This window comes from Trachemys scripta, chromosome 2 (genome assembly GCF_013100865.1).
Source record: "Trachemys scripta elegans isolate TJP31775 chromosome 2, CAS_Tse_1.0, whole genome shotgun sequence".
NCBI classification, from domain to species: Eukaryota; Metazoa; Chordata; order Testudines; family Emydidae; genus Trachemys; species Trachemys scripta.
In genome coordinates, this window is record NC_048299.1 from 175,200,615 (window position 1) to 175,221,064 (window position 20,450).

Consider the following 20,450-nt stretch of genomic DNA (forward strand, 5'->3'; position numbering starts at 1 on the left):
CACACAGTATATGTTATACAGTGTCATGTAACTAAAGTTATCTTTAATGTTGGCCGAAGGAGTCATTAGTATAATTTATATTACAAGAGAGCCAAGGAGGCCACAGTCAGGACCCCATTGTGCTAGGTACTGCCCAGAGGTTATGGACAAAGTCAGTATGCAGCCCAAAGAGATTATTACAGTCCTGAATTATGACAGATGTTCAAACAGATGTGAGTGGGGAGGGTGAAAGATGAAGTAGCAGTGAAATGATCAAATTTTGTATGGTAAAAGCAAGAGTCATTAAATACAGTTTAAAAAACCATGAATCTCTACTCCACAAAAGTTTCAGGCAGGACTGTCAAGTTAAGATCTCCAAAACTCATTCTAGGTCAATGACATAAATTCCATGTCAGCCAACTGGCAAATTTTGCTACATATCAGTAGCATCATAACGCAAACTTATTACATTTCCAGACTACTGACCACTATAGTAGTAGTGTAATTCACTCATTTCAGCCTTCAAGGGAAAAAACATCAGTACTATCAGATTTTAAACTTTTATTTGAAGGGGGAGGGAATAAATAAACAATAATTTAAAAAATGTTAAAGCCACCTGAGAAAGGCAGCCTTTAAAGTATACAAAACAATACAGTACTGCAGTGCAGCACATGCTACTCTAAGTTTAACAAAATACATAGTATTACCAAATTTAATGGTCTAGTCCAGTGATCACCAGCCTTACCTCTGACTGTTCTCCATCCTGCTCTTGAGCTGTATCTCCTTCTTTTGTCTTATTCTACACCACAGGAAACAGGTCAGGTGTAAATAGCGCAAAGATGTGTTCTCACGACTAACTCAGCTTGAGTATCTTCATTTTATCACTTAAGGGAATCCAAATTCCCAACTGGGATGATTTAGTTGGGGATTGGTCCTGCTTGGAGCAGAGGGTTGGACTAGGTGACCTCCTGAGGTCCCTTCCAACCCTGATATTCTATGATTCAAATAATCAGAGAGCTTTCACAGATTCCATGCCAGAATCCAATTCTGCTAAGCGTTCAAAGCAGACAGGTTCAAAAAAGCAAGAAAAATGTAATTAATTCTTCCTAGGAATATTTGCTTTGAAAGGGTGCACCAGGGGCACGGAATGCCTCATGCAAGTCACCAATGCAACATCACTGCCGGTGTAATTTACAAAAGAAAATTCCATTGTTTAATTTTGTCAAGGCAAAGCTGCAGATTCTGCATCAAATTTGTTCCTGTATAGATAGGAAACGTATCTACTTTTTATCTGGTTGGTCTGGAGTCATTATCTTGACTGTTACCTACTATTGTGGATTTCTTATAAGAATAACAGATATGTTCAGTTAGCTTCAGGCTAAATTTGGACTGCAGTATGATGGCAATACTTGCCTAAACCTGTATTCTGGTTGCTCTCAAATCCCATACAGTGGGACAAATCATGATCCCAATAAGCTAAAATGGATTAGACTATTTCCTCTGGCTCTGAAGCTTGTTGCCAGCATCTTTCCAGCTTGGCTCTGTAGAGCACCATGTGCATGAATGTGGAAGAAAGCTAAGCATTGAGGCTGACCATTTCAACAAGAGATTGAAAAGACTGGACCTGCTTTACAGAGGAGATGAATAAGTGGGGATGTGATAGATAGATGTGAAATAATGAATGTTATACAGATGGTTAATCAGGTGCTCTATTTACCCTTTCTTATATTAAATACAAAAATAGGATATCTAATGAAGTTAAAAGACAATGAATTTTGAAAAATTATAAAAGGAAATACTTTTTACATAGTGAATAATTGACCTGTGGAATTCATTGCTTCAAGATATAGTCATCTCCGAGAGCTTGGGTGGATTCAAAAAAGTTTAGACATTTATATGGAAAATTATAGCATACATGGTTACATTAGATAAAATAAAATAGTAAGGCTATAATCCCCCATGTTCCAATGCATAAGCCAGTCCCTAACTCATGGGTTTAGGAAGAAATTTCCCATAGGAGCAGGTTGCTGTTGTTGTCAAATATGTATATTTCTCTAATGCCCAGAGATCTCTATCTGGGGTGGAGCCCCATTATGCAATGCACTGCACAAAACCAAACAAAGCCAAGGGAGGGAGGTGTTAATTTTGCTCAGATGTTTAACTTCCACTATGCATTACCCTCAAAAGTGAATACATAAAATGATTTTTAAAATGGGATGTATTGGTAGGATTGGAGTTGAGTATGTGAGGCAACTGGTGCTGAGATATTGTGAATAGCCAAGAGAAAAGAAGTACTTAAGTGTTTTAAGAGAGACAGTTTTTTAAAATGACTAATTAAAATCAGATCAGTGAACATTGATCATAGTGGCATGTCAGTTTTCTTTGTCCTTCCAAATCCAATTGCATTAATTAATCCACTCTTCAGCCTTCATAGCAATGCACACTAATGCTCCATGATTATGCACCTCTACCTCGATATAACGCTGTCCTTGGGAGCCAAAAATTCTTACCGTGTTATAGGTGAAACCGTGTTATATCGAACTTGCTTTGATCAGCCGGAGTGCGCAGCCCCGCCCCCCTGGAGCACTGCTTTACCACGTTATATCAGAATTCGTGTTATATTGGGTCGCGTTATATTGGGGTAGAGGTGTAATAGGATTTCCGCACATGCATACTTGGGTAGGAGAGGCATTTCTGCAGCTGCTCTGACCTTAAAATGATAGTGGACCTTCAGTGCACAGTGTGACTGCAGTAGCAGGCCACTGAACTTTAAATAAAATGTTATTTGTTTCATTTTAAGAAAGTCCCTTGGATAAACAGTCCTCATTCCTTTCCCAGCCCCACACTCTGATGGGATTTGCTTGGTAGGGGGCCCTTTCTGTTCTTTGCCATAGGATCTAAGCTTTCATCTTGTAGGTGTCATATGATCCAGGGGCAACCATACTGGACTGTTCAGGGTGAAAGAACGTTTGAGTGCCCTTAAGAATATATTTCTTTATCTGTCCCCAGAACAGGAACAGCTTGGGCAGTAGTGGTGCCAACTTTTCCATGTCACCTTGCCAGTGATCTTCAAATCTGACCTGGAGCCACCGCCACCTGTAAGGGTAAGAAGGAAATTCAATACCCATCTTTAATTTTTGTGCTGAGACTGCCAAGCAGGGTTCCACTTAGCACCAGCTGTGTTAGGGATTTTGTGAGATGCATTTAATTTATCTGCTTTTATTTAATTTATCTGCTACCTGATGAGGATGATTATATTAATATTAATTATAATAGTTCTACCTAGGGACCCCTATTGGGGGAGAGACCCTGCGAGGGGGGAGGGTCCCAGAGCCTGGGTGTCAGCTCAAGCCCGAACATCTACACTACAATTTTATAACCCCGTGAGTGCGAGTCAGCTGACCTGGGCCAGCCACAGGTGTTTTATTGCAATGTAGACATACTGTATAAAGGCATGTCTACACTGCAGTGTAAGCCCAGGGTTCGAACTCAGGCACAAGCCTAACCCCCCTTCTGTCTACACAAAAATCGCACTAATCCAAGGACCAGACCCAGGGTCCCAGGAGCCCATGGGGGTGAAGGATTTGAACCTTAGTCAAGCTGGGACCCAGAGTTCAAGCCCTATTGCTTTGCAGTTTAGACACAACCCCACTGGACTTGTACTCTGGGAGTCCACTTAAAGTATCCCACAATCCCAATGTTCTCTGGACAGTCAAGTTTTCCCACACTGTGTAACCCATCCACCTCCTGGGTGTGGTGTTCTGTCCCATCTAGCAGCACCAAGACCACTTAGAGAGAGATTAATGAGTCTGCTCTACAACCTTAGCTAAGGGCCATATGGCTTTTAGCTAAGGCTGTCAATTAATTGCAGTTAACTCACGCGATTCTCTTAAAAAAAATTAATCAGGATTAATTCCACTGTTAAACAATGGAATACCAAATGAAATTTATTAAATATTTTGGGATGTTTTTGTACATTTTCAAAAAAATATTGATTTCAATTACAACACAGAATACAAAGTGTAGATTGCTCACTTTATATTATTATTTTTATTACAAATATTTGCACTGTAAAAACGATAAACAGAACAAATAGTATTTTTCAGTTCACCTCATACAAGCACTGTAGTGCAATCTCTTTATCATGAAAGTGCAATTTACAAATGTAGATTTTTTTTGTTACATAACTGCTCTCAAAAACAAAACAATGTAAAACCTTAGAGCCTACAAGTCCACTCAGTCCTACTTCTTGTTCAACCAGTCTCTAAGACAAACAAGTTTGTTTACATTCACAGGAGATGCTGCTGCCTTCTTCTTATTTATAATGTCACCTGCAAGTGAGAACAGGAGTTTGCGTGACACTTTTGTAGCCAGAGTTGAAAGGCATTTATATGCCAGATATGCTAAACATTCGTATGCCCCTTCATGCTTCGGCCACCATTCCAGAGGACATGCTTCTATGCTGATGATGCTCGTTAAAAAATAATGCGTTAATTAAATTTGTGACTGAACTCCTTGGGGGAGAACTGTATGTCTTCAGCTTTGTTTTACCTGCATTCTGCCATATATTTCATGTTATAGCAGTCTCGGATGATGACCCAGCACATGTTCGTTTTAAGAACACTTTCACAGCAGGTTTGACAAAACGCAAAGAAGATACCAATATGAGATTTCTAAAAATAGCTACAGCATTCGACTCCAAGTTTAAGAATCAGAAGTACCTTCCAAAATCTGAGAGGGACGAGGTGTGGAGCATGCTTTCAGAAGCCTTAAAAGTGCAACACTCAGATGCAGAAACTACAGAAGCTAAACCACCAAAAAAGAAAATCAACCTTCTGCTGATGGCATCTGACTCAGATGATAAAAATGAACATGCATCGGTCCACTCTGCTTTGGATTGTTATCGAGCAGAACCCGTCATCAGCATGGACACAAGTCATCTGGAATGGTGGTTGAAACATGAAGGGACATATGAAACTTTAGCGCATCTGGCACGTAAATATATTGCGACGCAGGCTACAACAGTGCCGTGCAAATGCCTGTTCTCACTTTCAGGTGATATTGTAAACAAGAAGCAGGCAGCATTATCTCCTGCAAATTGTAACCAAGTTTGTTTGTCTGAGCAATTGGCTGACGTAGAACTGAGTGGACTTGTAGGCTCTAAAGTTTTATATTGTTTTATTTTTCAATGCAGTTATTTTTTGTACGTAATTCTACATTTGTAAATTCAACTTTCATGATAAAGAGATTGCACTACAGTAGTTGTATGACGTGAATTGAAAAATACTATTTCTTTTGTTTTTTACAGTGCAAATATTTGTAATCAAAATTAAATATAAAGTGAGCACTATACACTTTGTATTCTGTGTGGTAATTGAAATCAATCTATTTGAAAATGTAGAAAACATCCAAAAATATTTAAATTAATGGTATTCCATTATTGTTTCACAACGCGATTGATCACGCGATTAATTTTTTTAAAATTGCGCGATTAATCACAATTAATTTTTTAATCACCTGACAGCCCTATTTTAAGCTCATGCAGTAGAGGTTCATGCACTAAGCTTCAGAGGTCCTAGGTTTGATCCTGCCTGCCGATGACTGGGGTCTGTCAGTGTTACAACTGCACCACGAACAAAGGGCTAGAGTGGCCACATTTTGGGATGTGGCTTGAAGCCTGGGCATAATACAGTGTAGATGCTACAGTGTAGATTCCCAGGTTGGTACCCAGGGTTCAACAAGTCCTAATCTGGGAATACAAATGGGTGTAGACACTCAAGCCATAGGTTAACAAACCCAGGATCTACTAACTCAAGTTCTACTAACCCTGTGCTTACGTTGCAGTGTAGTCATACCCTCAGTGTTTTAGGGTACGTCTTCACTACCTGCCGTATCGGTGGGTAGCAATCGATTTATCCGGGATCGATATATCACGTCTTGTTAAGATGTGATATATCGATCCCCGAACGCGCTCACTGTCGACTCCGGAACTCCACCAGAGCGAGCGGCGGTAGCACAGTTGACGGGGGAGCCACGGCCGTCGATTCCGCGCCATCTGGACCCCAGGTAATTCGATCCAAGATACTTCGTATCTTGCGTATCTTGGATCGATTCCCTCCCCCCCACCCCAGTGTAGACCAGCCCTTAAAAGTGGATTCACAGTGTGACATTCTCAGTTTATTCTACAGTCTGTGACACGGAAAGGAAGTCTCTGGATTTGAAATAAGAAGTATTAGTATTGGGATATTTAATTATTGAGAGAACAGTTGTAAAGCATGCCAAATGGGGATGTTTTGTACTATGTGAAAAGTATAAATTTCACTGAAGATTTTTCATCTAAGGATCTGAAAGAACTTTAGGCTACATCTACACTACGGGGGGGGTCGATTTAAGATACGCAAATTCAGCTATGTGAATTCGACGTATCGCAGCCGACTTACCCCGCTGTGAGGACGGCGGCAAAATCGACCTCTGCGGCTTCCCGTCGACGGCGCTTACTCCCACCTCCGCTGGTGGAGTAAGAGCGTCGATTCGGGGATCGATTGTCGCGTCCCGACAGGACGCGATAAATCGATTCCCCAAGAGGTCAATTTCTACCCGCCGATTCAGGCGGGTAGTGTAGACCTAGCCTCAGTCATGTTCATTAATACTTACAACACACAAGTAAGATACTTTATTTATCTGTACAGCAGGCAGAAAGTTTGTATAAACTAAGGCACAGAGTTTGAGTGATTTTTCCATATCCTACATGGTGTCAGTGACAGCCAGTATATTGAACGCAAAATTTCTCAGTATAATCTCCTGCTCAGGACACCAGACCTCCATAGCTGTTTTGTATCATAGCCAGTTTACACCAGATGATGACATATTTTTGGTATACTTTTCCCTGCTTTCCCCTTATATTGAAAGAGGCATTGACCTCAAAAGTTAAGGGAGATTTCAGGCCTGAAGTTTTGGCAGAGGGCCTAAATCTTATTTTTTAGTTTTATTTGAAATTTGGTGTTTTCAGTGGCTTTGCAAACCTTTTACTGGATCTCTATTCAGATGAGTGGGTATGTCTTGAGTTACACTTCGATTTTGCAGTATAAATGAATCTCAGCTGAATCCAAACAGAATTTCATCCGATTTTGAGTCAAAACCACGGAGCAGTGTAAGTTTCTCATGCTGTGATATGAGACAATAAAGCAACCAGGTTATCTCAAAAATTTTGTCAACTTTAGGGAAACTTCCAGGGAACCTGGGCTGAGTCTTGAGTTTGTGATGAAACTAGGTGAGTTGCATGTGGTGGTTTCAGGTTTCATAGCAGAAATGTTACACAAATCAGGTTATTGGACTAAGGGCCTGGCTGTGCCCTGAGCTCAGTGGGGCTACTCGTACTTGAAGTTAAGCATGTGCATTAATCTGGACAGGATTGGGCCTCAGATTAAGACCTGGTTGTTAGTGAGTGTTCCTTCATGGATTTCAGTGGGACTGCATCTCTTCAGAGCAGATATGCATTTGGTCTATAGTCATATGGCTGCTGAAACCTTGTCATTGCCCCGCTGAATCCCATAAGACAAATAAAGAACACAAGGAAAGATGGGGTATTTCTTCCTGTCTCTAAAATATGGCCAGATCAAATTCTCCTGTTTAAATCACATACTGTATTAATATTATTAATTTTAAAAAGAAGCTGTTAATAATGGTCCCAACTATTACACTTGACTTTCCACCCAGACAGAAAAGAGGTAAATATTCAATACAGTTGCCAAGCAAGAGGAAGAGGGAGATAAAAAAAAAAAAAGAGTTATCATTAATAACACTTTGAGTGATGCAATTCTGATCACTCTGTAGCATATTTTGGACATATGTTCTGGTTTTCCTGATTTATTTTACTTATGGTTCTTGATTTATTTTAGTTATCACAGAATTGGCCACATATTTTTCACCCCTGTGGATTCTGCAACACCTATTTTAGTCAGGTGATTGAGAACTGTGTCTAAAAAATTTGAGACAAAGTAAAACATTTCCACAAATACATTAAAAAAAACAAAAACAAAAACAAAACAAAAAAACATTGGTAGGTATCAGACCCTCCATCCTAATTTTGTTATATTTAAGCAACTTTTGACTCTCTAGAATCATACAATCCAGTCCGTGTCTAAATCTTGCTGCTTCTTCCTGTACAACATCTCTAATATCTGTCTTTTTCCTCTCTGTTCACATAACTTCATCTCTAGTCCATCATCCATATTTTAATGACTGCAACTTCCTCCTCTCTTGGCCTTTGACAAATGCCATATTGCCCCACTTATATCAATTCAGAAAGTTGCTACAAAGATAGTTTTCCTGGGTCACTACTTCAACCACATCAGCCCACTCTTTGCATCCCTTTGCTGGCTCCCCTCTTTCCCATCACATCAAACATACACTTCTTGTCTCCACTTTCAAGGCACTTCATGGTCTAGAGTGACCAGACGTCCTGATTTTATCGGGACTATCCCAATATTTGCTTGTTTGTCCTGCGTCCCGACCGATGTTTGACTTTATATTGAAGATAAATGTTGACTATGTAAATAGTGCTCCCAGAGTTGGTAGCTGTGCTCCCAGGACTCTGCCGTGACCACACACGCCACATGCCGTGGCAGCGCTTTAGTATTGCCAGTGTAGACTAGCCTAAGATACCATTAAAGTTGTGTGCAATTAAAGGCCAGGGAACAAGTAGCTTAAAGGCCAGGGAACAAGTCAGGGAGCACACAGACACAAATGTTTCGGTGATATTTGCTAGTTCATGGGAATTGACGATATTTGCATATCCGTTTATCTTCAATATGAAGTCAAACTATTAACACTTTTCTTCCACAGATGGTTGACTGAATTTGTGAAATACATCACAGCTAAAATAGGTGGTAAACCAGATTATCTGTCTTGCCAAAATTTTTGAAATTTCAGAATATTGTTCATCCCAAATCAGGATGCAAAGGCAAAATTTTTCATAAGAAGAAATGGGGGAAAAATTAATGTAAGGTCAATCAAAATATTTCATTTCAGTTTCAACCTTTTAATATGTAAACTAAAGTCAGTTTCAAAACAATGTGATTTTGAAATGAAAAACTGAAACATAATTCCCAAAATGTTGAAACAGGATGTTTTGACACTTTCAAACCCCCCCCCCCACTTTTCTACATGAATTTTTGTCAAAATTAATGCAATATTGTGAAAAACTTTGGTTTTGTCAAAATGGTATTTTCTAACGAAACTTTTAACAAACATTTTCTAGTTAGCTCTAATTCTGGGATTGTTTAGAATTTACCATCATGGCCTTCTTTTGCAACCTCCACAACAAGTTCAAGCAGTGTTACAATGCTTCATCTTGATCTGAGCAGGCTGTCTGCAGATCTCCACAGACCACATTTTGGCCAGTGTTGTATAACCAATTTTTCTTTTTTTTATTGTAGCTGTTGTAATCAGACCTTGATAAGAATTGCTGCCAGAGACATCCAATCAGCCCCATGTTATCATCTGGAAATGATTAGAGCCTTCAAGGCAGATTGAAGCCATTTTGATAGCATTGATTAGTTCCTTATTTTAAGTTGTGCCATTTCACCGGTAAGATTCTTGCCTAATTTACAGAGATTTTATTTATTACACTGTAAATAGTAAAACTAATTTTGTTGTGTGAACCCAAAACCTTAAACTGGCTATTGAAGCTGTAACTTTTGTCGTTTGAAAGTCATGTGAATAGTGTTGGCTCTCTTGCAATGCACAATAATCAATTATCATATCAGAGTGTTCAGTTACTTCTTAGTCATGTGGTATTGTAGCTGTTTGGCTTCATTTCCTGACATGATTCTAATCACCCTCACTGTGTGTGCAACACTTTGGGTTACCCACTGTGATTCTTTGGGGTTCAACTCAGCCCCAAAAGGGGTAGTGTCACTGCCTGCCCTGCAACTCTGGGTTCCTTAAATGCTATGCTGCTGTGGCTCACAGCCTTGGCACCAACAGCCAGCATACAAACATGCAGGTCAGACCCTGGCTTTCACTGCCCAATTACTTTTTGCAGGGTGACCCCAACACCCTCCCAGTCCTGAATTTCTTCAAAACTGTCTGCCCTGTAGTGTCCAGCCCTCTTGCTGAATGCTTGTAGAAGTTAAATTTGCCGCTCCTTTAAAGAGATATTACACTGCAGCTTATTCACTTAACTGGGGTTGACAAATGCTCCACTTCAGTCAAAGCACTGAGTTGGCTTAAGTTTATTAACAAAAGGATATAGATTTAAATTATATCAAGTAGAAAGAATTAAGATAAAAATAATTACAAACAAACAAAATGCTTCTAAAACTAAAATTTAACTTAATCAGCAATAGTTCTTGTTCAAGATGGTTTCCCTACTTACAGCAACTTTTCCAATGTGCCTGGCTGTTCCAGCCAGGATCCACCCTTACAGAATTAAAGAGCTGGTTTCTTTGTTCCCTCAAGAGACGGATAAGTATGGGGTTCTCTCCCCTTTCTTTTTATAGTCCAGTAAACCTTTGAAATGTATTATTTGAGGAGTAAACCCAGACAAAGCATCTGTCTTGCTGGGGTGTAGATTCCCTGCTGTCTTCCCAAAACTCAGTTACCCTATGTCAAGAGGCAGGAAGACTTCCTGGTGTAGACTCCATCCCTGTTGAGACTGTTAAGTGATCACTTTTCCCCACTTGCTCTCCTGATGGCTTTGTTTACCTTGCAAGTAAATGTACTTTTCTTTGTCTTTGGTTACACCTTGCTTAATTTACATTGGAAACACCTTCAAGCAGGTGGAACCACATTCCTTTGTCTGGAACAGGTGTTGCTTAGGCACCGCTTTCCAAATACATTTGAAGAACATATCTCTAACACATAGCTCTAAAGTCCTTTGTGGGTTTACTATACATACAGCCAGGGCCCTCCTTACCCATGTGCAAAGTACGCAGCTGCGTAGGGCACCAAATTTCCTAGTGCCCTGCACAGCTGCATGCTGCTCCAGCCCCTGCCCTGCCTCTTTCCCAGGGCCCCTGCCAGGGTGACCAGATGTCCCGATCTTATAGGGACAGTCCCAATTTTTGGGTCTTTTTCTTATATAGGCTCCTATTACCCCCCAACCCCGTCCTGATTTTTCACACTTGCTGTCTGGTCACCCTAGCCCCCGCCCCAGCACCGCCTCTTCCCACCTCTGCTCTGCTCAAGCCCTGCCTCTGCCCACCCTTGAGGACTGCAGCAGGGCTGACCTTGCACTCACCAGTAGCAGGAAGTGCAGCTGTGAGTGAGCCTCCCAGCCCAAGGAAACAGACTCATGCTAGCTTGAGCTAGTGGACTAAAATTAGCAGTGTGGACAGGGCCGGCTCTAGGATTTTTGCCGCCCAAAGCAAAAACAATTTTGGCCACCCCCTTATTCAATTACCCCCCCCCCCGCCCCGCATCCACCCCGCCCCTTCCCCAAATCCCCAGCCCTGCCTCTTCCCCACAGGCTCTCAAGCCTGGGACGGAGGGGGAGAAGCGGCGCCGCGCCCCGGCCACTCGGAGTCTCCCCCCCTCCCAGGTTTGAGAGCCTGGGAGAGAGGGGGAGACCCCGAGCCGCCACGGCGCAGGCGCCGCTTCTCCCCCTCCCTCCCAGGCACCCAAGCCTGGGAGGGAGGGGGAGCAGCGGCGTGCGAAACGGCCGCTCGGGATCTCCCCCTCCCTCCCAGGTTTGAGAGCCTGGGAGGGAGGGCGAGTAGCGGCGCGCGAATCAGCTATTTCGCGCGCCGTGGCAGCAGCAGCGGAGGTGAGCTAGGGCGGCCGGGGCACATTTTTAGGGGCGGCATTCTGGCGCCAGCCATGCCGCCCCTAAAAATGTGCCGCCCCAAGCACCAGCTTGTTTTGCTGGTGCCTAGAGCCGGCCCTGAGTGTGGACGAGCTGCCCAAGTTTGGACCCATGGGCTCAGCCTGGCTTGGACTTGGGTAGCTAGCCCAAGCTGCTGCCCACACTGCAACATACACATTGCTGGGAGGCTCACTACCTGGGCTGGAAGGCTCACTCGCAGCTGCAATGTTGGCATGCTCTAAGTTGCTGTGCCATTGTAACACCGACAGACCCAGTTGTCGGCGGGTGGGATTGAGCTTAGTGCATGAGCCTCTACTGCATGAACTAGACGCCAACTAGCTGTTAGCTAAGGCTGTAGAGCAGATTCATTTTATCTCTCTCTCTAAGTGGTCTCGGTGCCACTAGATGGGACAGAACACCACACCCAGAAGGTATGTGTCTTACACCATTATCTGCATCATGGGATAACAGTACTTCCCTACCTTGCAAGGGTGTTGTGAGGTGTTCAGATGAGGGCCATATAAGTGCCTGAGATATGCATTAAGATTATGAGGTTTATGTGTGTTTTAGCTCAGCATGTCACAAAACATATACCATGAAATCTCTTCTTCTGTTGTAAGGAGAACAACAAAACAACAACAAAATTGACATGGATGGATTAAGGCAGCTATTGGCAGATATCCGGGTCCTGTGATCAAAAAGGACCTCTGAATTTGGGAGCAAGACTCCAAGGATCCATCACAAGCAGTCTGGGAACAGCAGCTGACATTGTGAGTCAGTTCCACTGATGAGAAAATGGGTTGGCCCTTGTCTCTCTCTGCCTGAGAACAGGCCCAAGGCCCTGAACACTGATCAGCAAGCTGAGCTGAAAGACACCGTAGAGCTTTGTCATTGCTGGGCCCTCTCCCACACTTCCTGGAAGGCATAACAAGGAGCTGCTGCTTTGATTCAGGAGCAGAAAGGAGATGCCGAAATACTCTCCACTCAAGTGGGAAGTAAAGGTGCCTCTGTAACCCTTCAACACCACCACCACTACTTGAGGGGGAGAAGCCCCTGCACCAACAAATGAAGATGGATACAGACTTTCATAGGAGCTGTGAGAGCCTGATGGCTCTCCTGGCAACCGCAGCAGTGAAAGGAGCCAAACGTGGGACCACCTGGCAGCCCCACGACAGCAGCTCCTCCAGCGCGGCTGCTGTACTGCCCTTAGCCTCCCACCCCCGCACACACACTCCCCCCAGCCCTGTCCTCCGGCAAGGCAGCAGTACCTCCGGCCCGGCCCCAAGCCCTGCGACCCTGGCCGGAGCTCTGGCTGGAGCGCAGCCCAATTCCTGAGCTCTTTAAAGCTGGCCCTGGTCAGGGGATGGGGGGAGGGAGTTGGGGGTTCTGAGGGGGGCAGTCAGGGGGTGGGAAGTGAGAGGGAGTGGATTGGGGCAGGGCAGGGGTGGGGCTAGAGCGGGGCTCCTCCCCCCCCGTGTCCTCTTTTTTGCTTGTGGAAATATGGTAACCCTATGCAGTGTAGACATACCCTAAAGTTCTGGCAGTACCATGGCAGGTTATGTGTAGCCACACGACGCAGTGAAAAGCAGGCTGTGCCCACACTGCAGTGTGTACACAAATGGTGTGTAGCTGCCTTTGGCAGGGAAAGGCTCCAGCAGTTGGGAGCTGCTGGAGCCTTTCCATGCTGCCTCAGCCCTTTCCTGCTGCTGGAGTCTTTCACTGTGGCAGGAAAAGACTCCATCAGTGGAGAGGCAGTGGAATGCTACGCTCCCAAAAATAGCAGTGTAGATATGGGAGACACTGCTTGGACGAGCAGAGAGCCATCTAGGGCATATACCCTAAGGTTCTGGTGTGTGTTTAGTGTACTTGCCTAAGCAGTGCCTCATCATCTACACTGCTGATTATACCTGTGGAAGGGGCGTTTGCAGTATCTGTATGATACATGCCACCGTAGCCTGGGTGTCTTGCCACGGTCACATAGGAAGTCTGCGGCAGAGCTGGGAATTGAAGTCATATCTTCTGAGCCCTAGGCTAGCACCCTAACCACAGGGCCAGCAGTCCTTTCGAGAGTCAAAAATTCTTTGCTTGTCTTAGTGTTGGCAAACTATTGGAGTTAAGAAAGAAAAAAAGCAATTTCTCCCTACATGGTAGCTTCCAAACGCAAACCATCCCCTCCTGGAGTGGACAGACTACATATTGGGAAGCTGAGTACTTTGTTGCCCCCCCTTCCCCCACACCCAGCCACAACCACAGCAAGGAACCTAAATATTGCCGAGTAGAATAATGTAATGATATTCTGTTTTAAATCTTAAAGCATCACTACAATAAGTTCTTAAATTATTATTTGTTCCATTCCAGTTGGGCATGCCCCGTGCAATGCAGGGGAGAGAGAACTGCTTGTCTCACATTCTCTTTGCAATTGTGCAAGAGCCAAGGGGGAGAAGCAGCCCAGGAAGAGTGAGAAGTGGTGAGGGCAGAGCAGTGCCACTAGTATAGCAGTGGTGTTCAGAAACATTAGGGCTACAGCCCTATCCTCCGGTTAAGCTCTGTTGTTGTTGCACTTGTGTGTGCAATTGCACGTGGTAGAGTTTGATCTTTTACAAGCAATGAGACAGTATGTATCTGAGAGAAGGATGTCACTCTTAGACTTGGAAATGGAAAGAAGACACTTCGTTAGTATCCAAATAGTATTTACAATAATGTTAGATCCAGTTGTAAATACAGTGACGAGGTGGGATTCTCTGCTGAGGTCACCCTGGAATGAGGTCTCCAAACACCTAGCAATTCTCCTCCTCTCAGTCTGGCTCTCAGAAAAGAATCAGACTGGGGCTAAATCCTTTGGCCTGTCAGAACATTCAAGTGAACTACATTTAAAAGTTATTCACCATAAAAACATTGCTTCTAATGATTTTTATCAGCAAAACATTCCTGGCAATAGCATTTTCAACTTTCTGATTTACACCAGGCAATAAACTTTGGTGGTTTTAAAAAAAATACATTACTATTAAAACTAACATTGCACTGAGATTCTCAGTTCCTGGTCTGAGATGAATTATTATTTTTATTGACTGACAACGCCCTTTTTCTCAGTTCTGCATAACTGTGTTTTGTGGCTAGAACTTTTCTGAGAAAGGTATGTTGCTCCCTCAGATCTGAATAATTACCCTCTAAATCATTCTTAATTAAATCATTAAACCTTGAAGCTTAAAATAAGGGAGGTGGGAAGGTATAAAATATGTTCATGTTTACTTTTGTGTTAATTTATGTCTTATCATGTTGAATAGCAGGGAAAAGCAAGTTAAGCATTTTTAAAAAACCACATGATCAGTATAATTGATGCATTCAGCCTATAGAACATACATATAATAGTCCATTGTAATAATAAGATTGGCCAGCCAATACTTTGCCTTGGAGACCATTACTTAAGCAGATGACTCTTGACCCCTTTCTTTTAGAACTTCCAGAGGTTTGCTAGAAAGAACTTTTTTGTGCCAGTCAGTCTTTAACATCTCCCTCTGGGCACACTCAGTTTTTCATTTAACTTACTTTTGAACATTAATCCTCCTTTTATCCTGAGGATCTTTATGAGAAATGGATTGGGTTTGGAGCCTTTTCATAACAGCAGTTGTAAATGGTTCCTTCTTATGGGTATAAATCTGTCACAATGAAGCAATGATGTGTGTGCTACAAGACAGATGTATTTTTTAAAGGAAAAATGTTACTAAACAATGAGCAAGCAATGTGCTGCATAGTGTATTTAAGATCACTTACCTTTGCTATCTCTCTAGAACTAAAGTGTTCCCAAATCTGTAGATGGTTAAAGAAATTCAGCGTATAGTGAACAGATATGAGAATGTGGAACAAGTTGCTCTAATGAAGAGTCAGATATCTTTTGACATAACTCATATATCTACCATTGGTGCCCAGTTCCTGAGGTTGTTGACAGGCATGAGAAATGGACAGAGAAAGATTAGCAACCCGAAGAGCAAGCCTGATTAAAGCATCCAGTTTAAACAGATGCTGACTCAGGAAAAGAAGAATGTTGGCCAAAACCTTATAGACTTAAATAGAGCAGAGAAAAGCAGGTGGTTGCTTTGTGACATCATTGGAAGGCAAAGGGCATAACAGTGAAAAAAATGTTTGAATGGGAATGCCAGAAATTATGAAAGAAAGGACATTCATGGTGTTTTGTACTTGCAAAATAGACCAGAGAGACTACTGCAGGAAGGAAATTGAATCAAATTAGAGCTGCTGTAAAAAGACCAATTCCTCTTTTTGTGTCAGTCCCCTCCCAGCACATCCAAGGGTTGGCTATTGCTCATCTCTTCATTCCAGAGCCACCATCTTTCATCTTCCTCTCTTCTACATAACACCCTATAGCTCTTTTTTTCCCTTTCAGTGACTGTCATTTCTGGAGTCCTTATTGCAGAATCATTTCAGTTGAAAGGAACCTCCAGTCAGTCATCCAGCCCATCACTTTGCGTCATGATAGAACTGCTTTAATTAACCATATGCCATCCCTGATAGAGAGATAACAAGCCTAGCATCGACTACACCCACTATGTATTATTGCTCAACTATCAATTCCCTTCACTTAGGATTATAGGGCTTGCAGTCTGCTCTGAGATCTATTATTCAGAAGGAAATTTACCAAGAGCATCATCTTACATTAGAGACCAAAGTGTCAGCTCACAGCATGCCTAATCTCAACTGGACCATAGCACTGGAATCTTTGGCATGCTCCCCCTAAACCCAAATTTCCTACATGAGATGCACTGTGAGGTAAAACAAATCAAATTTTGTTTTTAATCTGAAGTGGTTTGTTCTGTTAGAGCTGCACATAGCCCAAAGAGAGCATTGCTGCATGAGAAGTTATTTGAGTTCCCTGATCTCTTTCTCTCCTAGAAGGCCTGAACTAGGCTTCTGGAATAGATTATAAGGAAATCAAACACCCCTATAAAAGAAAAATACAGTAAAAAATAGCATACGATCAAATGGACTGTGATCTTAAAACAAATACATTTTCGAAAACAAAGCATGTCAGTATCAGTGAAAATCATTGTCAAAAATATAGTTCCAATATCAGTCATGGAGCCAACAGACATGTTTTCATTGTTTCTTTCCCATATTGCCATGAGATAAGGGTTAATTCTTTGCCCAGCTGAAGGGCCACCAAGAAGACCATGCCCAATTTACAAAATGGAACAAATTGCAGTTGCCTTCATCTTTTATAGGAGAATGAGGTCCCAGCATGTGATTATTATTACTAGTTATTACTTGCATCATGTGTACCACTTATTATTCATAGTTCCATATAGTGTACACAGTGCTTTATAATACAACGAAGAGGAATTCCCTGCCCCCAAAAGTTTACAGTATAAGTCAAGACAAGAAGAACAGGGAGGGACATGAGAAAGGGAGGACAAAAGAGAAGGCTATGTTTAGGCAGTCGTATGGGAAGCTAATACACAAATCCAGAGAACAGTGATGCAATGCTCCATCTTGATAAGGTTGACCTTCTGCATGGGTCATTGCATTCAGAGAACAGTATTCTCTGTGCACATGGTCCTCTCTGTTAAAGATGGAGGGTGGTTGAATTGCGCATTTTAGCCAACTTGGCAGCTTCATCTTAGTTTTTAAACCTCATTTTCTCCTAGAAAAGTAATAGCTATAAAAAAATCCTCTTTAATATTTCCCAACTAAAATCAAGCTTGATTCCATGCACTGGCTTTGTATATGTTCCTCCTTTCTCTCATCATTGCTTGACCTTGTTGAGTTAGTCATGAAAAGCAACAAAGCGCTGCTTTGAGTTCTGTAAATCTTGGTCCTCGTGTTTCCTGTGAACAGGTCCAGCTGAGAAAGTTAAGCAGGAACCTGGGTCGATGCTGTCAGGATGCCATTACAAACACTGTATGTCAGAAGAATATTGGACAGAAAACATTGCTTAAACATCAACATTGTTTTTCCAAGGCATGAAATGTTGCTCGAATTTATATAATAAATATTTCATTGTATATCATGGGGAGCTTTCATGTAAATCTCAAGATTAGCTGGAAATCAGGACAAGCATGAGCCTGGCTGCCTCATAAGTATGAAAGTATTTGTCTGGGGTATTTTTTCAAGGAAATTCCCTAGCATATGGACAAGGCAGAAATGCAGCATCTTTGAGAGAGAGAGAGAGTCAGACAGCCATACACTAATGAGAGAGAATCTTTTAAATTAAGATTTTAAAACAGGGAAATTACTGGGAAGGAGGATTAGGGAGAGTTTCAGTGAATGAGAGAACTATGGAAAGAGTAATCTTCCTTCTCCTGTACACAGGTAGAAATTTCTTGGGGAGAGGCCAAAATTGTGATTAGATAGGGACTCTGAAGTCAGAATCCAAGGAGAGGTTTGTGAACCAGAAGGATAACTTTGAAGTGGATTTGAAGCTGATGTGAAATTAGTTGTTGGTCTCAGTCTATTTCATACTAGCCGGATGTACTTGCACAGAAAACGCCATCATGTTCAGCATCAATTGGCAGTCTCAGCAGAAAGGCAAGAACTCAGTAAGCTGTAGAGCTTCAATTCTAGAGCTAGACTGTCCGGGGTGGGGTTGGCACAAGCTGGCAGGGTGGTGTGGGGAAAACATACTCTGCCACTTCCCTGCTGCACGTTTAAGGCACCTTCCATCAGAGGACCTCAAAGTATTTGGCAAACATTCAAAACAAATTCTCACCACAGTGGAGTGAGGCAGCTCAGTGTTGTGTTGTCTCCTCTGTTTCACAGAAGGGGAAACTGAGGCATAGAGGTTGTGACTTGCCCAAAGTAACAAATAGATCACTTCAGCCTACAAGGCTATCGTGAACAATGAATTCAGTTTAAACATTAAAAGAAATAAATGGATAACATGGTTAAAATGATGCATTTATTCAGAGTTGATGTAGCCCTGAGTTTGAGCACAGAAGAAACCTGCCTTCTGCATGATGCACCCCCTTAAGGCTATAGAGCTAATAAATGTTTTGTTACAACTGCACTTCTTTTCAGAGGTGCCTTTCTTTTCTAATTAAAAACAATTCTTTTTTCAACCTATTTGTTTTAGTTTTACCAGTTTAAAATGTGGCTTTCTAACACTGCGAGGCTTGGGGAATACAGGAATATGAGATGCAAAATCCCTAGACAATCTTCTTTCTTGGCACGAAAGTTGTTGTTACTGCATTGTTTTTATTATTCATCAAAAGGAAAAAAATTTTCAAATACATCAATATGCCACATAATATAAGCTCTTCCCAACCACTGCTTTCCCTCTCTTGCCCCCCCCAACCCCCACCTCCTATTTTTATAAGTAATTGGATTGTAACTACAAAGTCAATTTCAGGTCATCTTTCATTAGGTCAAAATATATTCTTATTGGCAAGCTTTTCCCTATTATTCAAGAATACACATATTGTTTTACTTATAGCTGTGTGTTGTATTTTATGTTCTAATATAAAAGTTATGCCTGGATATTATAACTAGAGCAAACTGGAATTTGGTTTTTGTTTTTTTAAATGAGAGAACAGATTCATTATGTTTACCTTTTCAGTGTGTCTTTTTAGTTCTCAACGTGATTAAATAGGCTTTGTATGTAGTAATGTAAACCTACTGTTTGCTGTGTGAATTTGTCCTAGTCTAGATTAATAATTAAAGAGGAATCGCGATAGTTAATTAGCAGGCAAATTCTCTCCCTGCCACAAGGGGCAGCAAAAAAGGCATTTCAGGTTTACTTGTACCGCTTTAGTCCCCTATACCTGGAAACAACTATTTGAAAATAGAAGTTGAAACTTTAGAATTGAAGCCCAGTTCAGCAAAGCCCTTAAGTTCCATTGATTTCAGCTTGTTCTTAGGTATTTGCTTACGTGATTAGCTGACTTGGGGCCTTCAGGTAGAAGCTTGCAGTTGTAGCACATTTTTTACTAATTGTATCACTGTATTTGGTGCCTAGATAAATTGGTGCCTGGCACCTTATACATTCCTGGAGTAAGACAAATGGGCTTTCTGCACTGATGCTTCAAGATCAGTAGGATTTCCCCATGGATCTTAGGATATTTGTGAGCTTGGAAGGCCAAATCCCCATCTACCAGAGGTGGGAATTCCTCTAGCTTTAAGTTTTCTATTTAATTTTGGCCTTCCTGTGTGTTTTCTTTATATTGGAGGGCATAATCTGGAGGGCACAATCACATCTTAAACTGCTCACAAATTGTCATCTGAGACACATCAATATTCTTGTGTACTAGCTTATAAATGACTTGAAGGTGCCTGAACTGCAAGTGGCGTATGTCTCCTGCCAAAGTCCTCTGAAACTGAGTATATTGGATGTTTTTGGAGTTGGGCTGTTTTGGAGTTTGCTTAAGTTTATTTCTTTCAAGTATGCACATACAAAATGCTAGTGCTCACACTTGACTAAGTAGTAGTCTAGAAAGGACTATGATATTTAACTAGCATCTGAAGTTCAAGGTGGGAGCTAATGAGTGTGTACTCTGTGTCACATCAACCAAAGCATTCCAGTAGTCTTTTTTGAATATTTATAGGTCTCTTGCATTGCTTCATTCTCACACCATTCATTAAAGAAATGCTTTATGAATAGTTTATATATTTAAAAACTCTTCCTTTTGTGGAAGAATTACATGGTGTATCTACTGTCTGT

General features: G+C 41.9%; 1 long non-coding RNA gene across 8 annotated transcripts in view; it reads left to right on the forward strand.

Annotated features, from left to right (window-relative positions):
* The window catches only part of LOC117873229, an 89,752-nt gene extending 76,568 nt beyond the window's left edge, over positions 1-13,184 (forward strand). For all 8 annotated transcript variants that reach the window (XR_004644670.1, XR_004644668.1, XR_004644667.1 and 5 more), the window contains 3 exons: positions 2,989-3,083; positions 9,417-9,567; positions 12,406-13,184. This is a non-coding gene — a long non-coding RNA (uncharacterized LOC117873229). The remainder of the gene's footprint in view (positions 1-2,988; positions 3,084-9,416; positions 9,568-12,405) is intronic.
* The last annotated feature ends 7,266 nt before the right edge of the window (positions 13,185-20,450 follow it).